The 19,811-nt window shown below is 39.6% G+C and overlaps 1 protein-coding gene across 1 annotated transcript in view; it reads right to left on the bottom strand.

Annotated features, from left to right (window-relative positions):
- Positions 1 to 15,006, bottom strand: part of ZNF451 (zinc finger protein 451) — a 106,238-nt gene extending 91,232 nt beyond the window's left edge. Inside the window, exon 1 of the mRNA XM_063812488.1 lies at positions 14,898 to 15,006. The gene's annotated coding sequence lies outside the window, so the exon portion shown is untranslated. The remainder of the gene's footprint in view (positions 1 to 14,897) is intronic.
- Positions 15,007 to 19,811: the final 4,805 nt, after the last annotated feature.

Here is a 19,811-nt window from a genome sequence, read left to right as displayed (position 1 = left end):
AATATTACACTAATGACAAAATTAGAGAAGGATACCACAAAAAAAGAAAATTACAGACCAATATCTCTTCTAAATATAGACATGAAAATCCTCAGCAAAATACTACAAAACCAAATTCAGCAATATATACAAAGCATTATACACCATGACCAAGTGAAACTTCTCCCAGGAATGCAAGGCTGGTTTAGCATACAAAAATCTATTAATGTAATACATTCTTTTCTATCAATAACAAATTAAAATTGCATGATCATCTTAATAGATGCAGATAAAGTATTTGACAAACTCCAACACCATTTTGTGATAAAAACAGTCAATAAACTAAGAAGAGAAGGAAACTTCCTCAACCTGATAAAGGACATCTATGAAAAACCCACAGCTACCATCATATTTAAAGACTAAATGCTTTCCCCCTAGGATCAGGAACAAGGCAAGGATGTCCTCTTTGAGGCTTCTATTCAACAGTGAATTGGAGGTTCTAGCCAGGGCAATTAGGCAATAAAAAGATATGAAAGGCAGCCAGGCGTGGTGGCTCATGCCTGTAATCCCAGCATTTTGGGACGTCGAGGTGGACAGATCATCTGAGGTCAGGAATTTGAGAGCAGCCTGACCAACATGGTACAAAAAAATTAGCTGGACATGGTGGTGGGCGCCTGTAATCCCAGTGGCTAAGGCAGGAGAATCGCTTGAACCTGGGAGACGCGGAGGTTGCAGTGAGCTGAGATCATGCCATTGCGCTCCAGCCTGGCAACAAGAGTGAGACTCCATCTCAAAAACAAACAAACAAACAAAAAGATATAAAAGGCATCCATATTGAAAAGGAAAAAGTAAAACTATTCATACATGACATAATATTGTGTATAGAAAATCCCAGGGAATTAACTAAAAAAAAAAAACAAAAAAAAAAAACTAAGACCCAAAAACAAGCTTCACAAGGCTACAGGATGCAAGACTAATATATGAAAATTGGCCTGGCATAGTGGCTCACGCCTGTAATACCAGCACTTTGGGAGGCCAAGGCAGGCGGATCACTTGAGATCAAGAGTTCAAGACCAGCCTGGCCAACATGGCGAAACCCCATCTCTACTAAAAATACAAAAATTAGCCAGGCCTGGTGGCACGTGCCTGTAACCCCAGCTACTCGGGTGGCTGAGGCAAGAGAATTGCTTGAACCCTGGAGGCAGAGGTTGCAGTGAACCAAGATCATGCCACTGCACTCCAGCCTGGGCGACAGTGTGAGACAATGTGTCAAACAAAAAAACTAATATATGAAAATCAAATGTATTTCTATACAGTCACAATGAATAATCCAGAAATGAAATTAAGAATTCCATTTATAATAGCATCAAAATAAATTTAAGAAAAGAATTGCTAAATTTATACTCTGAAAAACTACAAAATATTGTTGAAAGAAATTAAAGATCTAAATAACTGGAAAAATATCCCATGTTCATGTGTCAGAGGATTTAACATCATTATATGACAAAATTATCCACCTTGATCTACAAATTCAATGTCATCCCTATCCAAATCCCTATCAGAATAACTTCTTTGTAGATATTGACAAACGGGTTCTAAAATTCATATGGAACTGAAGGGGACCCAGAATAGCCAAGACAATCTTGTAAAAGATCAAATAGGAGGACTCACCAGTTTTAAAACTTACTACAAAGCAATGGCAATCAAAACAGTGTCGTACTGGCACAAGGACAGACATACACATCAATGTAATACAACTGAGAGTCCAGATATAAATCCATACATCCATGGTCAACTCATTTTTAGCAAGGGTGCCAAGACTGTCCAATGGGAAAGAATAGTCTTTTCAACAAATGGTGCTGGGAAAACTGGACAGCCACATACAAATGAATGAAGCTGGAACTTAGCTCACACCATATACAAAATTGTCTCATCCCAGAACTTTGGGAGGCCAAGGCAGATGGATCACAAGGTCAGGAGATCGAGACCATCCTGGCCAACATAGTGAAACCCCGTCTCTACTAAAAATACAAAAATTAGCTGGGCATGGTGGTGCATGCCTGTAATCCCAGCTACTTGGGAGGCTGAGGCAGGAGAATCACTTGAACCAAGGAGTCGGAGGTTGCAGTGAGCCGAGATCGCGCCACTGCCCTCCAGCCTGGCAACAGAGCAAGATGCCATCGCAAAAAAAAAAAGAAAAAAAAATTATCTCAAAGTGGCTCAAGGACCTAAATGTAAGAGGTGAAAACTATAAAACTCTTTGGAGAAAACACAGAGGTATATCTTCATGACACTGAATTTGGGAAATAATTTTTAGATAGGACACCGACAGCACAAGCAACAAAATAAGAAATAAATTGCACTGCATCAAGATGTAAAACTTCTGTGCTAACCAGGCACAGTGGCTCATGCCTGTAATCCCACAACTTTGGGAGGCCAACACAGGCAGATTGCTTGAGCCCAGGATTTGAGACCAGCCTGGGCAACATGGTGAAATCCTGTCTCTACAAAAAATACAAAAATTAGCCAGGCATGGTGGTGCACACCTGTAGTCCCACCTACTCAGGAAGCTGAGGTGGGAGGATCACCTGAGCCTGGGGAGGTCAAGGCTGGAGTGAGCTATGATCATGCCACCGCACTCCAGCCTGGGTGACAGAGTGAGACCCTGTCTCAAAAACAAAACAAAACAAAAAATAAAGAAAAAAAAACTTCTTTGCTTCAAAGGATACCATTGATAAAGAGAAGACAATGGAGAAAATATTTACAAATTATATATGTGGTAAAAGACTTGTATCCAGAATATAAAGAACTCTTACAACTCAATAATAAAAAGACAACCCAATTTAAAAATGGGCAAATGATCTGAATAGATATTTCTGCACGAAAGATATATAAACAGCCAATAAGCACATGGAAATATGTTAAATATCATTCATCATCAGGTAAATGCAAATCAAAACCAGGATGAAATACCACTTCACAAGCACAAGGATAGCTAGAATTTAAAAATCAGGTAATAACTGGAGTTCACAAGAATGTGGAGAAATACTAAACCTAAAACACTGATGGTGGTAATATAAAAGGATGCAGCCATTGTGGAATGCCATTTGGCAGTTCCTCAAATGATTAAACATAGAGTTACCATATGACCCAGCAATTCCATTCCTAGATACATACTCAAGAGAAGTGCAAACATGTTCACTCAAAAATTTGTCTGTGAATGTTTATCACAGCATTATTCATAATAGCCAGTAGGTGGAAACAACTCAAATGTTCATTAACTGATGAATAGGTAAATAAAATGTGGTATGTTCATACATAATAGAGTATTATTCAGCCATAAAAAGGAATAAAATGCTTGATGCATAATACAACATGGATGAACCATCAAAACATGGTAAGTGAAATAAACCAGTCACAAATACCACATATTATATGATTCCATTCATATTAAGCATCCAGAAGAGGGAAATCTACATAGACAGAAAAGAGATTAGTGGTTGCTTACGGTTGTGGAGGGTTACATGAGGATAGGAGGATGATAGCTAAAGTGTACAAGGTTTCATTTTGTGGTGATAAAAAATTCCAAAATTGATTGTGGTGATAGTTGTACATATCTGTGAACATATTAAAAATCATGGCAGTGTACACTTTAAATGAGTGAATTACATGGTGTGTGAATTATATTATACAATAAATGTTTCAAAAAAAGAATTAGAGATTCCATGTATCACTTTCCCAGTGGTGACACCTTACAAAACTATAGTACCACATCCTAGCCAGGACATTGATAGTGCTACAGTCAAGATATGCCGGGTTTGACCCACAGACCCTGGCCAAGCGACAGATGAAAAAAATGTACGTAGACACAGGTTTTTTGATTGGGCCTGCGGCTAGGGGACTGGGCTGCTCATAGACACCGAGGAAGGTGCTGTATATAGTCGTAGTCCCAACAAGCCTGCGCTGCGGGCATTTATTTAGTACAGATTTAATAACAAAGGCTTTGAGTCAACACAACTTGTGGGTAATTAACATGGTCACCCCCTCCCCACTGAGAGAGCAGTCCTGCCTGCAGATGATTAAAGGCCAGGTTCCAAGACCTAAGTAAACTAATTATCTAGATCAATTCTCTTATACTTTCTTGTTATCTACCCTGAGAGAATTCAGCTGCCTTCAGCCAAATTTTCTTTAGAAGCTTTTGCAAAACCTCCCAGCCTTCCAAGAAGGTTTGTGGTTCTCCTATAATTTTTATAACTTTTCCCACCACCCTGACCAATCTCCTACGTCTGCCCCTTTTCCTGTTTTTTGCATCAGGTTTTGTTGAATGAAGAGTACAGATGTGTGCAGCAACAGGCTTATTAGGCATAGTGGTCACTGCTTGTCTTCTAGCTTTGCATCCTAGAATTAGTAAACAAGACAAACATGAGTATAATCAGTAACATTCTTTTCCAATGAAGGAGTAACATGAAGTGTTACTTGGCACCTCAGTTCAATGTGTGTCGTTACTAAGGAACCCCACTGGGGGTATGTTAACCCCTTCCAGCCAAGCAGTTACATTACTAGAGGCTGGGAAGTGGGTGTCTGCCCAGGTAACAGGGTGGAAGAAAGGCAGATTTAGAAGATGGACCCAACAGAGTGTAGCAGGTACTGGTTGCAGGCAGAGTGAGAGAATTAAAAAAGGTTAATAAAGCATAGCAAGGAACAAATTATCTGGAGTGAATGGTGTCTGTGTCCGGGGCAGGATTCGCTCAGTCTTCTGACTTGTCTTCTTCAGCATTACGTCTGGGGCCTGTGTCGGCCTCTGTCATCTGAGGAAGCCACATTGTCCAGGGCTGTGGGTCCTGCAGGGCCATTTTCTTTATTTCTGGTACCAGGTTGGGTCCTAGCCACGCTATGGTAAGGTTTGATGCATCTTGCTGGAAACCAAAGAGAACCTGAGGGGGTGTGAACACAAGCATATCCTCTTCCACATGTTAGCAATTCATTTGGACCACACCATACTTTACTATTTACATCTTTCCATAAAACTGCAGGTTTTATGTCTTGAGAGGTTTTAGAAAAGTGCTTTTCTATAGTTGATTGAAATTTATCATTTAAATTTAAGAAATTAAGGGTAAATAAGGCTTGTGCTAGGAGTGTTGCAGGGTCCTTACTCATATTCCCTCTTTTTTGTTTTCTGAGCATATTTTTAAGGGTGGAGTGGACGTATTCTACTATGGCCTGTCCTTGGGGGTTATACGGATGCCTGTGGAAGGTTGGATAGTCCACATGTGATAAAATTGTTGAAATTGTGAGCTGGAATAAACCGTCCATTATCAGTTTTAATTTTGGGGGGCTGCCCCATAAATGCACAAGTTAAGAGAAGATGTTTAATAACATTGGGTGGACTCTCCAGGAAAAGCATGCATGCTAACTGAGAAATGGTATCCACGGATACATGTACCTATCTTAGTTTTCCAAATTCAGGTATGTGAGTAACATCTGTTTGCCATAACTGATTAGGTTCTAGTCCTCTAGGGTTAACACCTGTTGAAGGAGGTGACATGCCTGTGAATTGGCAATCTGGGCATTGCAGGATAATTTGTTTAGCTAGTCTTTGGGTAAGTTTAAATTGTTTAGTTAAGTTTCTCCAATTTTGGTGGAAAAATTGATGCGATTGGGTGTCTTGGTCAAGCAGTGACATCATAACTTGCAGGTCTGCTTGTTCACTGCCATGAGCCAATGGTCCAGGCAGTGAGCTGTGGGCTCGAATACGTATGATAAAAATAGGATGTGTACTTGACCTAGTGATTGTTAAAGTTGAAGAAAAAGTGCACACAGGGTGGGCTCAAGAGTGGACTTAATGAGGGCTGTTTCAAGGTTCTACAGTAAATAAACAGAGTAAGCAGAGTCACTAACAGTACTGATGGGCTGAGTGGAAAAAGTTTCCAGGGCCAATATTAAGGCTCCAACCTTAGCTGAGTGCTAGTAAATCCAGAACAAGTGAGGGAATTATGCAGTTTCCACCAAATTGCCGCTTCTCCATTTTTACCAGAGCTGCCAGTAAAAAGTGTTAAAAGCATTGGGTATGGGGGAGTGAACTACTTTTGTAGGCACAACTACAGTAGTATGAGATAAGAACTGAATTAGTTTGTCAGCAGGAAGGGCATGCTCTATATGGCCTGTGTAATCAGAAAGTGCTATTTGAAGATCTAGAGATAGGGGCAATACTGCTTCGAATTGTTTTTTACTCAAAGGAATTCTGATGACATCACGGTCATAACCTAGCAACTGACTGCATCATCTGCGGCCAGAATAGATGACTTTACTAACTAGCTGGATATAGGGAGATAGAGTTTTAGTTCCGGTATGTGAGCAAAAAACCTATTCTAGGAAGCACAGCCCTGGGGCCATCTGTCCTATTAATACTGTTGGGGAATGTTTAGTAGGAAAAACAAACAACTGAACTGAATATTTTGGGTCTATGTGATCTATGTGCCTCTGAGAAATAGCTTGCTCTATTTCCTTAATTTCCCTTTTTGCTGCAGGAGTTAAATACCTGACAGAGTCTAGGGCTATGTTGTCCTTTAGGATAGAAAACAGGTTTTGTAACTTATCAGTAGTTATGCCCAAGGTGGGGTGAAGCCAATTAATATCACCTAGTAATTTTTGATAATCATTTAAGGTGTGTAAGTTGCTAGTATTTAATTTAACCTTTTGAGGTCTTACTGACTGGGAAGTTAGTATGTAACTAAGATATTTCCAAGGAGAGGACATTTGTACTTTTTCAGGTGCTATGACTAAACCTCTTAGCTGTGTATTCTTTACGACAGAGGCATATAAAGTTAAAAGTACCTGTTCCGTTGGGGCTGCTAGTAAAATATCATCCATAAAAGAATACTCTTGCAACTAGGAAATTCTTTTCTAATGGGGAGCAAAGCCTGATTCACATGATACTGACACATGGTAGAACTGTTCAGCATTCTTTGAGGAAGTACTTTCCAATGAAATTGGCAAGCTGGCCTTTCATTATTGATACCTGGTATTGTAAATGCAAATTTTTCTCTGTCCCGTTCTGCAAGGGTAATAGTATAAAAGCAGTCTTTTAAGTCAATAACGACTATAGGCTAATCTTGAGGAATCGCTGCAGGGGAAGGGAGGCCCTGTTGAAGGGGCTCCATAGGTTGCAAATTAGCATGATAGCCTGTAAGTCATGCAAAAAGTCTCCCTTTACCAGACCTTTTGGGAATGATGAAAATGGGCGATTTCCAAGGGCTGTTTGATGGTTCTATATGGCCGGCTTTTAATTGCTCCTCAACTAATTAATGAGCTCTTTGTAATTTCTCTCCCTTTAAAGGCTACTGTTCTACCCAAATAGGATTTTGAGAGAGCCACGTTAGGGGTAGGGGAGGAATAACAGTGGCCATTATTAGAAAGAGGTCTGCAGAGTGACCTCAATTAACCCTTTCGTAAATGGGCTAGTGGCTCCGTTTTTTCTAATGCTTTTTCTTATCTCTTTATAAGCGTCAAAAGTAATGGGTTCATACATCTGATTGCCTTGTTGATCTTGCATTATCAGGCAGGCTAAGAGCTCCCCTTCTAATGCCGCTTGCCTAAGACAGGGTCCCATAGCTGTAGCGTATCCCTTCTTTTTTTCCAATTTATTGGAGGAGGGGGCTCAGGAAAAAACTGTCTCCTCTTTGGTATTTCTGCCCATTAATGGCGGCGCTGAGGGAGAAGGAGGCGGTAAGGTAGGTGATGGTTCCTCCTTCCTTCCCTGTTTAGGCTCTTCTGTGTAGAGTGGGACCAAAGCAGCCATAACTAAAGCCCATAATGTTAGAGATGTTACTGGGACCCACTGCCCTTGTGCATGATGTTTAAGATTTCTCCCCTCTCATTCCCAGAGCTCTACATCTAGCGTACCTTCTTCCAGGAACCATGGGTTATGGGAAACAACAGTTTGCATTAGGTCCCTTAATTGAGCCTGCAAAACTGAGGCTCCACTAGCTTTAAGCAGCTGTTTCAATACTTTGATATAGTGTTGCTGTTGAACTGATAACTATTGTCCCATGATGAAACCCTGGCCTGAACAATTCCCTCAAACTTCGAAATCCTGAGAGGGCATCAATGACTTTGTGAATTTCTGACCGCGCTGTCTCTTCACCTTCATTTTCGAGGGTTCCATTGCAATCTGTGGCAGTGTTCCTCACAAGGGGCACCACCTGCCGGGTCTGACCCTGGCCGAACTACGGATGAAAAAACGTACGCAGACACAGGTTTTTTGCCTGGGCCCGCAGCTAGCGGACCAGGCTGCTCATAGACACCAAGGAGGGTGCCATAAACAGTCACAGCAGCCCCAACAAGCCTGCGCTGTGGGCATTTAGTACAGATTTAATGACAAAGGATTTGAGTCAACACAACTTGGGGTAATTAACATGGTCATCCCGCCCCTCCCCCCCTCCATGGAGAGAGCAGTCCTGCATGCAGATGATTAAAGGCCAGGTTCCAGGCCTAAGTAAACTAACTTATCTAGATAAACTCTCTTACACTTTCTTGTTGTCTACCCTGAGAGAATTCAGCTGCCTTCAGCCAAATTTTCTTTCGAAGCTTTTGCAAAAACTCCTGACCTTCCAAGAAGTTTTGCATTTTTCCTATAATTTTTGTAACTTTTCCCACCACCCTGACCGATCTCCTACAAAGATACAGAATGTTTCTATCACCAGAAGGATCTCTTCTGTTGTCCTTTTATAGCCATAACTTCTCTCCCAGCCCTGCTTCCTCCTTATTACCTAGCACTAATGAGTTTTCCATTACTATTATTTTTGTCATTTCAATAATGTTATATGTGAGAAAACATCTTAAATGGTCCATTTTCAAGGCATGAAAAATCTACGCACTGGCAGCCAGCCTGTGGATGTAACAAACTGCACGGCTCATGCTCCTAGAAAGTCATGATAAGTGAACAGAATGTAGAGGAAGCGTCAGCCAATCAAAGGGAAGAAAGTTTCGTTACTGTGAAATCGAAACTTAAGCAGGGAAGGGGACAAGGGTATAAACTTATAAGGTGGATAATGAAACTTAGGTGACTGGGCAGATTGTAACCCCATAGTACTTGATCAATGAGGAACTAGGGGAGGGACTTGCAGGCTAGGAGATAAATTACATGCTGAAGCTGCCCCGAGTATGCCTGCCTACCAGACATCCAATCTTGCAAGACCACTATTAAAAGTCTCACTTTCACTGTTCTCTGTGCCTCTGAGTCCATTCTTTGGGTTTGGATGGGTGAGCCTGTTTCTCACATTATATAACTGAAATAATACAGTATGTAACCTTTTGGGGATGGCTTTTTTCACTCAGAATAATTTTCTGGAGATTCTTCCAGGTTATTTCATGTAACAATAGTTTTTTTAATTGCTGAGTATCATTCCATGGTATGGATGTACCACAGTTTAACTATTTACATGTTGAAGGACATCTAGGTTGTTTCCCGATTTTAACTATTACAAAGCTGCTATGAACTTTCATGTACAGGTTTTTCTGTGAGCATAAGATTTCATTTCTCTGGGAGAAATACCCAAGACTGCAATTCCTGGGTCATAGGGTTTAACATGTTTACTTTTTAAAGAAACTGCCAAACTGTTTTCCAAAGTTGCTGCACCATTTTACATTCCTGCCAGCAATGTATGAATGATCAAATCTCTCCACATCCTTGCCGGCATTTGGTGTTACCAGAATGTAGAGGAAGGGTAGAAAACATTATTTAAAACATAGATTAAAGAACCTAAGAAGTAATACAGTCAGGACTGTTTGGTATAGGAGAAAACAGTCCCACCTATTCAGTAACTTTTGAACTTATGATACAGCAATCACTGTTCATGAGTTCAGCTTGATTCGTACTAATAGAATAAAATAATGCCAAGGAGATTTTTTTTAAATCATGGCTTACAGTCTTCACTGTGATCATAAAATGGAATCATGTAGAAAGCAAATGAACCTGGAAGTGGTACCAGGAATGTGTGTCACATAATTCCAAAGATCCAGAATCTCTTTCTTTTCCTTTCCTCTTCTTTTTGCCTCTGGATCCTGCCACTTTCAAATCAAAATGTCCAATTTTTTTTCCTCTGAGGATAGAGCTTGATTATCTACCACAAAGGTCCCAGATATTAGAATCTCAAAGAACTCTTTTCTTTTCATGAGTGTATTATGAGAGTTATGTGTGTGAGAGAGATTGTGTGTGTACTTCCTGGGACATTCTAGCTTAAAGCAGCAAAAGCAAAACACAAGTCAGTGGGACACTTGTTTAAAGAATGTCTATGTGCAGCCAACAAATATCAGTCATAACAATCCTAAAGACATTCCTATTCAAGTGAAGGATAAAATAAACATATTTGTAAACACTACTATTATTTCTGAAGTCATAAGCAATGCTATCAGATAAGAAAAAGAATGCTAGTCATAAATGTTAGAGGAGGTAAAATGATCATTATTTGAAAGAGAAACTTTTTCCTCTACCCAAAAAACCCACTTGAATCAAAAAAAGTAATTTGGACACTTAAAAAGGAATACATAAATATATGTTTTCTATATAGCAATAGTCAACTATAAAAATAAAATAATGTCCCATTTATAATAGCAACATGTAAAATAAGAACATATAAAATACACAGAAATTAAATTAGTAAGTGTGTAGGGCCTACCTGAAAAATGCAAATATTTACTAAGGAGAAAGAAAAAGTATATGTTAAGCTGACCTTGTTATTGGATTGAAAAAATAAGTTTTGTAAAGATATAACTTCTCCCCAGATTTGAAAATTACTTAAGTATAATTCCAATCAAAATCTTGAGTTTGTTTTTGTTTTGTTTTGTTTTTGTGAGACAGAGATTTACTCTTGTTGCCCAGTCTGCAGTGCAATGGCGTGATCACGGCTTATCGCATCCTCCGCCTCCCAGGTTCAAGCAATTCTCCTGTCTCAGCCTCCCAAGTAGCTGGGATTACAGGCATGTACCACCATGCCCAGCTAATTTTGTACTTTTAGTAGAGACGGGGTTTCACTGTGTTGCCCAGGCTGATCTCAAACTCCTGACCTCAGGTGATCCACCCGCTTCGGCCTCCCAAAGTGCTGGGATTACAGGCGTGAGCCACTGCACCCGGCCAATCTTAAAGAGTATTTTAAGGGTGAAGGAAATTAGGGGAGACCAGTCAAAATGACGTAAAACTTTTCTGGACTAAGGTATGAAAACAGTCAAAATATTCTTGAAAAAGAATATTGAATAATGATTAACTATCAGATGTTATAATTTATCACATATTTCTGGTAATTAAGCAGTGTAATGGTAGGATTAAAGCAATAATTTATTTCATTTCTCTCAATTTTTTATTTTGCTAAAATGAATAAAAATAAATTAGTAAGTCCCAAAGGCAGCAGTAGAGATTTTTCTTGGGTCACTATCCAGGTAATTAATATGACCAGGACTGTCTGGGATAGTGAGAAGTTGTATAATACTAATAACTACCATTTATAGAATGATTACTCCATGCCAGGTGCTGTGCCATGCATATTACATATATAAATTCGTTTACGTAACAGCTTTGTAAGATATTATCTAGTATTATATCCATTAGACATCTGAGAAAGCTTTGGGAGACAAAAGTAGGTGGAGAAGTAGTAATTTATTTCAGAGGGCAAAGGCAGCAAACCAGTTTGCCCCAGGGAACCTAGGAAGGACTCAGAACTATGACACCGCATACAATGAATGATGGAGGTAAGGTGCCACTTAACAGAAAGGCTGAAAGACTCCATACGCACATCTCCACATATCTACTCACAAGACATTCTCTGCATTAAGTTCAAAGGATTCACCCATGGCCCAGGACATCACATGCAGTTGCGAGCATCAGTGACAGCTGAAAACAGAATTCATTTTACGTCTATTTTTAACAAGTCAGTTCCAGCCCCCTTTTGTCTGTCCTCTATGCAAACATTATCAGCCAGGAAAACCAAGGAAACTTGTGAAGAACCACTTAGCATAAACCATAAGACTCACTATCAGACTGTTATGTAGCTATCCCAACAAAACAAATGCCCTTCTACCCAATGACTCCCAGTGAAGCTTCCCAGGGAACAGGTTAAATAAAAAGTAGTTTTTAATAAAACTATTATTTTCAGAGGATAAATCAAAGGCATCTAGAGATAAGCATAGTATTAAATGAAAAAGGAAACAATCAGAAAACAAGAAACAGCTCTTGGAAATTAGAATGTTTTCCCTTTTTTTTAGATGGAGTCTCACTGTTGCCCAGACTGGAGTGCAGAGTTGAGATCTCGGCTCACTGCAACCTCCATCTCCTGGGTTCAAGCAATTCTCCCACTTCAGCCTCCTGAGTGGCTGGGATTACAGGTATGCACCACCACGCCTGGCTATTTTTTTTTTTTTCAGTAGAGACAGGTTTTCACCATGTTGGCCAGGCTGGTATTGAACTCCTGACCTCAAGTGATGCGCCCACCTCGGCCTCCCAAAGTGCTGAGATTACAGGCATGAGCCACCACACCCAACCAGAAATTAGAATAGCTGCAATTTTAAAAGGCTGGAAGTTATACATTTAAGGAAATTTCCCAGACACTGAAAAAAGAAATATGCATGGATTTTAATTGCAGTGAAAAGATAGGACATGTATTCAGTCCATAACTGAATTCCCAGAATAACTGAAATTCAAAGATAAAAACTAGAGAGGAGAAAATCATATAGAAACTACATAAAAATAAAATTTCTCTGAATTGAAGAATACAGGTATTCAGTTCGAAAGGGTCCATTGTGTACTTAGCACAATGAATGAAAAAGATGCACAACCAGCCTGGGCAATGTAGTGAGACTCCGTCTCTACCAAAAAATAAAATGTTAGCCAGGTGTGGTGGTGTGAGCCTATAGTCCAAGCTACTTGGGAGGTAGAGGTGGGAGGATTGCTTGAGCCCAGGAGGTCGAGGCTGCAGTGAGCTGTGATCACACCACTGCACTCCAGCATGGGTGACAGAAGAAGACTCTGACTCAAAAAAAAAAAAAAAGCAACACAACAGGCATTTTCATCAAATTCTAGTCTATCAGATTAAAACATTAAAACAGCCTTGAGGAGTATGGCATGACAGCTTCTGAATAAAATGAGAATCAGAGTTGCATTAGGCTTCTGAATAGCAACACCGGATATACCTCTTTGGTATGAGGGTAAGGGTAGACTTACCCTCTTTCTCCTCCTCCTCTGAGACAGCAAACAATGCAACAAGGAAAAATTAGGAACAAAATATAGAAGATTAAAAAAAATTGCCCCATTTTGTTTTCAACAAGTAGGTCACATAAATCCTGCAGAGTCAAAAGGAAAAGCAATTAAAATTAAGAAAATGCAAAGAGAATATCAAAGTCCCTTATGAACAGCAAATCTGAGAGTATCAGCAAAACGATACTTCCTGAAAAGGAGGAACTCACCAGGAAATGCAAAATCTTCAACCCAAAAATCTAACAACTGAGTGAGCACAGAGCTGTGGAAGCTGAGCTTCAGCAGAAGTCATGAGGATGGAATGCAGAGAGAAAAAGCACAGAGAATATCTAGAGGGCTCTTAGCAGCACATCTCAGAAAGGTCCAGCAAAAACATACTGAGGTGAAAGGCTCACATAAAGATGCAGGTGCTGAAGGGCCTGGGGAGTGCAGGGCTGGTGACAGAAGCTCTTCCAGATTCATCTTGGATCAGAGAACCAGAGAGAACAGGGATATACACACAAAAATTTCCCAGAAAAGCCACATCTGCCAGAATCAGTGGTCTCTATGACAATAAATAGAAGCCTTTTGGAACATTTAAAGCCTGGAAGAAAACCCCCGGGCCTCCCACCATCCACGAATCCACCTGCAAACTGCTGGTCCAGGAAACTCCAAGTCACTAAAATATGTGTTCAAGAAATTCTGTGGCACAGCATCAATACAAAGATTTTGTAAGAAAAAATGTGAGAAAGCTGCAAAATTGGATGAATGCATGAAAAACATTCACAAGAAACATGTTGTCATTGAAGAGATGAAAATGCTGACCATACATCTACCACAGAGTAAAATTCTTAATGAAATGTTCACCTCTATATAGGAGAACACACAGGCAGAACTCATGCATTAGTTAAGGTTTGTTGCAGCACTCTGGCTGCACTACCTTTGGACTGAAAATATCCTTCCTATTCAGAAAACACAAAAATATTCATGAGTTTATTTTTATTTTATGACTTCAACTTTTATTCTTTATTCCATCTTTAATTTTTTCTAGAATTTTGTTTGAGGTAGGAATACAACTTAAATTTTTCTCATACACCAACTATATATTTTGGAATGGGGAAATATGTATCTTCAAAGAAACCATTATGCATGCTTATTTGACTGGTAGAAATTCTCGGGTTTGATGCATCACTGTTACACAGGGTGGAATCTGCATCAGCTTCTTCAGCAAGCCTGTTGCTCCCTTAGGGGAGCCCAGCAGTGTTACTAACGTCTTACACAGCATATGTCTCTGTGTGCTCACCACCAGGGAGGCTGCAGATTCTCCAATAAAATCCAATGCTGTATTTAGAACCTAAGGTGCTTTGTTTCAGGTACATATAATATCTTAAAAAGCATTTTTTTTAAAAAAGGGCCAATTCATAGTATTGTTTTATAGTACTTGAAATATTTGTAAGTTGTTTTTGTATCTACTAGGTGTTTTCACTTAAAAATAAAAATTGTTAATAATAACTATTTTTATTTAGAAATAACATAATCTGCCGGGCACAGTGGCTCACGCCTGTAATCCCAGCACTTTGGGAGGCTGAGGCGGGCAGATCGCTTGAGGTCGGAAGTTTGAGACCAGCCTGGCCAACATGGTGAAACCCTGTCTCAACTAAAAATACAAAAATTAGACAACTGTGGTGGCACGCACCTGTAATCCAAGTTACTCAGGAGGCTGAGACAGGAGAGTTGCTTGAGCATGGGAGGAGGAGGTTGCATTGAGCCGAGATTGTGCCACTGCACTCCAGCCTGGGGTACAGAGCAAGATGCCATCTCAAAAAAAAAAAAAAAAAAGAAAGAAATAACATAATCTATTAAGAGGATTCCAGCATAGAAAAAAATTAAATTATTTTACATTTATCTCATGTGATTTTAAAAATACTTTTACTGGGAAAATTTTAAATACAAAGTAAAACAAACCCCTCCCTTCCACACACAAATAACAACCAGCTTAAAAAATTATCCACAATTCTATCATTTTTCTGGTAATATTTGTTGATTACTTATTAAGTGTCTAACAACTTCCCAAGTCTGCTTTACCTCATTCAAGAATCCAAAAAATCAAGAAAGCTAGGTCAGAGGCAGAATAACTATGAAACTTAATTGAAGGGGTACCTTCCAAAAAAGGAACCACAGAAATATCTCTTCACATTTATATATTTTTGTTAAATTTCCAATTTTTTTTTTTTGGAGACAGAGTCTTGCTCTGTCGCCCAGGCTGGAGGGCAGTGGCGCGATCTCGGCTCACTGCAACTTCCACCTCCCAGGTTCAAGTGATTCTCCTGCCTCAGCCTCCTGAGTAGATGGGACTACAGGCACATGCCGCCACGCCCGGCTAATTTTTTGTATTTTAGTAGAGATGGGATTTCACCATGTTGCCCAGGCTGGTCTCAAACTCCTGAGCTCAGGCAATCCGCCCACCTCGGCCTCCCAAAGTGCTAGGATTACAGGTGTGAGCCATCATGCCCGGCCACAAAAATATTTTTACCATAGTCAGTTAAGACTACCATCTGTTTCCATTTCAGCTGCACCTTCTGTGTACTTTCCCTTCCTGTTGTAACCATATAGTGGCAGTAGACATTTCTGAGCTCTTGTTAAGGAGTGACTGGGATATATTTGTGTACTTTGAAATTTCTTCCATGTATAGTTAAACTATTGCTGGCCATCTCAGTTGGGAAGTCTTCTAGGAATACTTTGAATGGTCAATTCAAACAATATTTAAGAGCAGTCACTCCACAGAAAATTGAAATGCTCTGAAATCTTGTAGCTCAGATGTGACTCTTAATAGGAGTTTCCCCACGTGATAATAATCCTAAAAATTATATTGATTAGTCACAGTTGAGAATTGGAAAGAAACCTATGTAAACTGTCAAAAATAAAAAAGCAAATTTCCATCAACTATGCTAGAGGATACTGTCAATTACCCTTCTATACCTCTATAGAAAAGGATATTACAGAATTGTCAAATGGAGACAATCAATGCATATAAAACCAAAAGAAAACTAGGGACCAGGCAGTAATCTGGCTCATGCCTGTTATCCTGGAACTTTTGGAGGCCAAGGTCAGTGGATTGCTTGAGCTCAGGAGTTTGAGACCAGCCTGGGCAACATGGTGAAAACCTGTCTCTATAAAAACACAAAAATTAGCCCAACGTGGTGGCACGTGCCTATGGTTCTAGCTACTCAGGAGACTGAGGTGGAAGGATCTCTTGAGCCCAGGTGGTGGAGGTTGCAGTAAGCCGAGATCGCACCATTGCACTTTAGCCTGGGCAACGGAGTGAGACCCTGTCTAAAAAAAAAAAAAAGAAAACCTAGGAAAAAATAATTAAAAATAATTATAGAGCTATAATTAATAAAAAGATCATGTCTTTTTCACCTCTATGTTTTGTGATATTGTTAACTTTTAAATATTGCGAAGATTGTAATGATTTATTTTCTTAATCTAAATAAATATTTCAAATAATTTCTAATGGTATATTCACAATTTTATGGGATTATTTTTCTTAGTGTGCCAAATTCAATAATCAACAGGCCCCATAAAACCTGAAACTAGGCTGAATGTGGGGGCTCACACCTGTAATCCCAGCATTTTGGGAGGCTGAGGCAGGATGAGCACTTGAGCCTAGCAGTTTGAGAGCAGCCTGGGCAACAGAAGACCCCGTCTCTACAAATAATTTAAAAATTAGCTGAGCATGATGGCATGTGCCTGTAGTCCCAGCTACTTGGGAGACTGAGGCAGGAGGATTGCCCAAGTCTGGAAGTTCAATGCTGCAGTGAGCCATGACTGTGCCACTGCACTCCCACCTGGGCAACAGAGTAAGACCCTGTCTCAAACAGATAAATAAATAAATAAATAAATAACTAGAACCATTCAAGATGCAATTATTATCCTTGTTGAAAGATAGGTAAATTAATACTCAGAGATATCAATCAACTCTCCCAGGCCATCTTGATATTAAAAGGTGGAACATGGCCGGGCGCGGTGGCTCATGCCTGTAATTCCAGCACTTTGGGAGGCCGAGGTGGGCGGATCACGAGGTCAGGAGATTGAGACCAGCCTGGCCAACATGGTGAAACTCCGTCTCTACTAAAAATACAAAAATTAGCTGGGCGTGGTGGCACGTGCCTGTAATCCCAGCTACTCAGGAGGCTGAGGCAGGAGAATCGCTTGAACCACGAAGTTGGAGGTTGCAGTGAGCCAAGATCGCGCCATTGTACTACAGCCTGGTGACAGAGCGAAGACTCTGTTTCAAAAAAAAAAAAAAGGCGGAACATAATTTAAAATCACATATTTCAGGCCAGATGCTGTGGTTCGTGCCTGTAATCCCAGCACTTTGGGAGGCCAAAGCAGGAGGATCACTTGAGGCCAGGGGTTCAAGACCAGCCTGGGCAACGTGGCAAGAGCCAGTTTCTATAACAAAAATAAATAAATAAATAAATAAATAAATAAATCACATTTTCAGTTCCCAAACATTCAATAATAATTTTGGTTATCTGTTCATAATTTTGGTTAACTGTGACCCTGGCAATTGACTAAACCTCTTGAAATGTCAGTTTTATTACCTACAAAACAAAGAGACCCTATTAGATCATCTTTAAATTGCCCTTTCATAACCAGGCCAGTGGCAGCTACCTTGAGCTCAGCAACAGATGGAGGGCACAGACTCATTATAACCTTAAACTATCCTGAACAAAGTGGGGAGCCAGTAAAAGCTTTTCAGTAGAGGAGAAATATGTTAGACTTCATAGACCAGCTAACCAACCACCCATTCCCAATTCTTTCTCCCTTGCCTACTTCTAATACAGAAGCTATGAAAGGTAAAAGCTCACATCCCAACATTCCCTTGCAGTGAGTATGGCCATGCTGACACAGTTCTGGCCAGTGAAATATAAGTCTGCTTGGAAAAGCTTCTGGCAAAGCTTTGGACTTTCTGACAAATACACAGGGCTTGATCCAGGCCTTGCCATGTTGTCTTAAATCGAGCATCCCTAAAACTGTGCCAGGCATCCGGCAATTATGAGGGAAAGACCAAAACCACCCCAGATAACACAACAATGACACTATTGAGCTACTCAAGCAAAGACTGTAGCCATCTCTAGATTTGCTATACAAGATTATAAATCTGTTTAAGTGATTTGACTTTCTTGTTGTCTGAATGTCTTCCTAATAAAAGTTACATAAAAATAAATGTAAACTTCAGAATAGTCAATCCTTAGTATGAAGGATATATTAGTATTAACAAGGGGCAAGAATGAAGGCAGAGAGACTTGTTAGAAAGTTATTATATTACTCTAAGCAAGAAAAATAATGACTTGAACCAAAATAACTACAGTAGGAGAGGTGAAAGAGACAGGGCAAGGTGGATGAAGAAAAGGTTTCAAATATCTTCTACATTTCTAGTTTGAGCATCAAGGGAAATGGTTGGGCCATTTTTCAAAACAGATATGATGAGAGATGAATAAATTCAGCTTTGGACCTATTCAGTTTAAAATGCCTATGGAACAACAATGTGAAACTGATGAAAAAGACAGTTGACTATGGATCCTGAAGTCAACAGTAAGGTCTAGATTGGTGAAACTTGGTTTTGAGAGTAACTATCATATAGGGTAGTGCTGTCTAATACAACTATACTGCAAGCCACATATGTAATTCTATTTTTTTTTTTTTTTTTTTCAGACAGAGTCTCACTCTCGCCCAGGCTGGAGTGCAGTGGCACGATCTCGGCTCACTGTAAGCTCTGCCTCCCGGGTTCACGCCATTCTCCTGCCTCAGCCTCCCGAGTAGCTGGGACTACAGGCGCCCACCACCACACCAGCTAATTTTTCGTATTTTTAGTAGAGACGGGGTTTCACCGTGTTAGCCAGGATGGTCTCAATCTCCTGAACTTGTGATCCGCCCGCCTCAGCCTCCCAAAGTGCTGGGATTACAGGCATGAGCCAGTGCGCCTGGCCCACATATGTAATTCTGAAATATAAATACAGTGATTATTTTATTTAACCCAATATATCCAAAATAATATTTATCAATTTATAACATATTATCAATATCAATTTATAACATATTATCAATATAGTTATTAAGTGTGATAATTTGCATGTTAAGTCTTTAAAATCTAATGTGTATTTCACACCTAAGGCACATCTCAATTCCTGTTTTCATCATACTTGATTTGTATATACATTTCATAAAATTCACAGACGACAAAGTAGACTCACAAACCCAATTGTTCCAAACATAGCTATCATTTTATTTTATTTTTCATATCCACACTGAAAAAAATCCCATTCATCTTTTTCAAAATAATTGATTTGACTTTGGACCAAAAGCATATAAGTTTGAAAACATTTGCCTAAGTTAGGTAAATTCAATAAATCTTATGTAAGCTCAGTACTGTTAACACTGACTTCGGAGTTACTGAGTATACTGAAAAGCAACCCTAAATTTAATCAATAAAGCATTTTAAAATTTTTTCTTATTTTTTACAGTAAATTTACATGACATCAAATACAATGAAAACTTCAAGCATACTGACTCGTGTTAGAAAAATGAGTAAAATTAATCTTAC

The sequence above is a fragment of the Pan troglodytes genome, chromosome 5, assembly GCF_028858775.2.
Source record: "Pan troglodytes isolate AG18354 chromosome 5, NHGRI_mPanTro3-v2.0_pri, whole genome shotgun sequence".
Taxonomy (NCBI): Eukaryota; Metazoa; Chordata; class Mammalia; order Primates; family Hominidae; genus Pan; species Pan troglodytes.
This window is presented reverse-complemented; position numbering and strand designations above follow the sequence as displayed.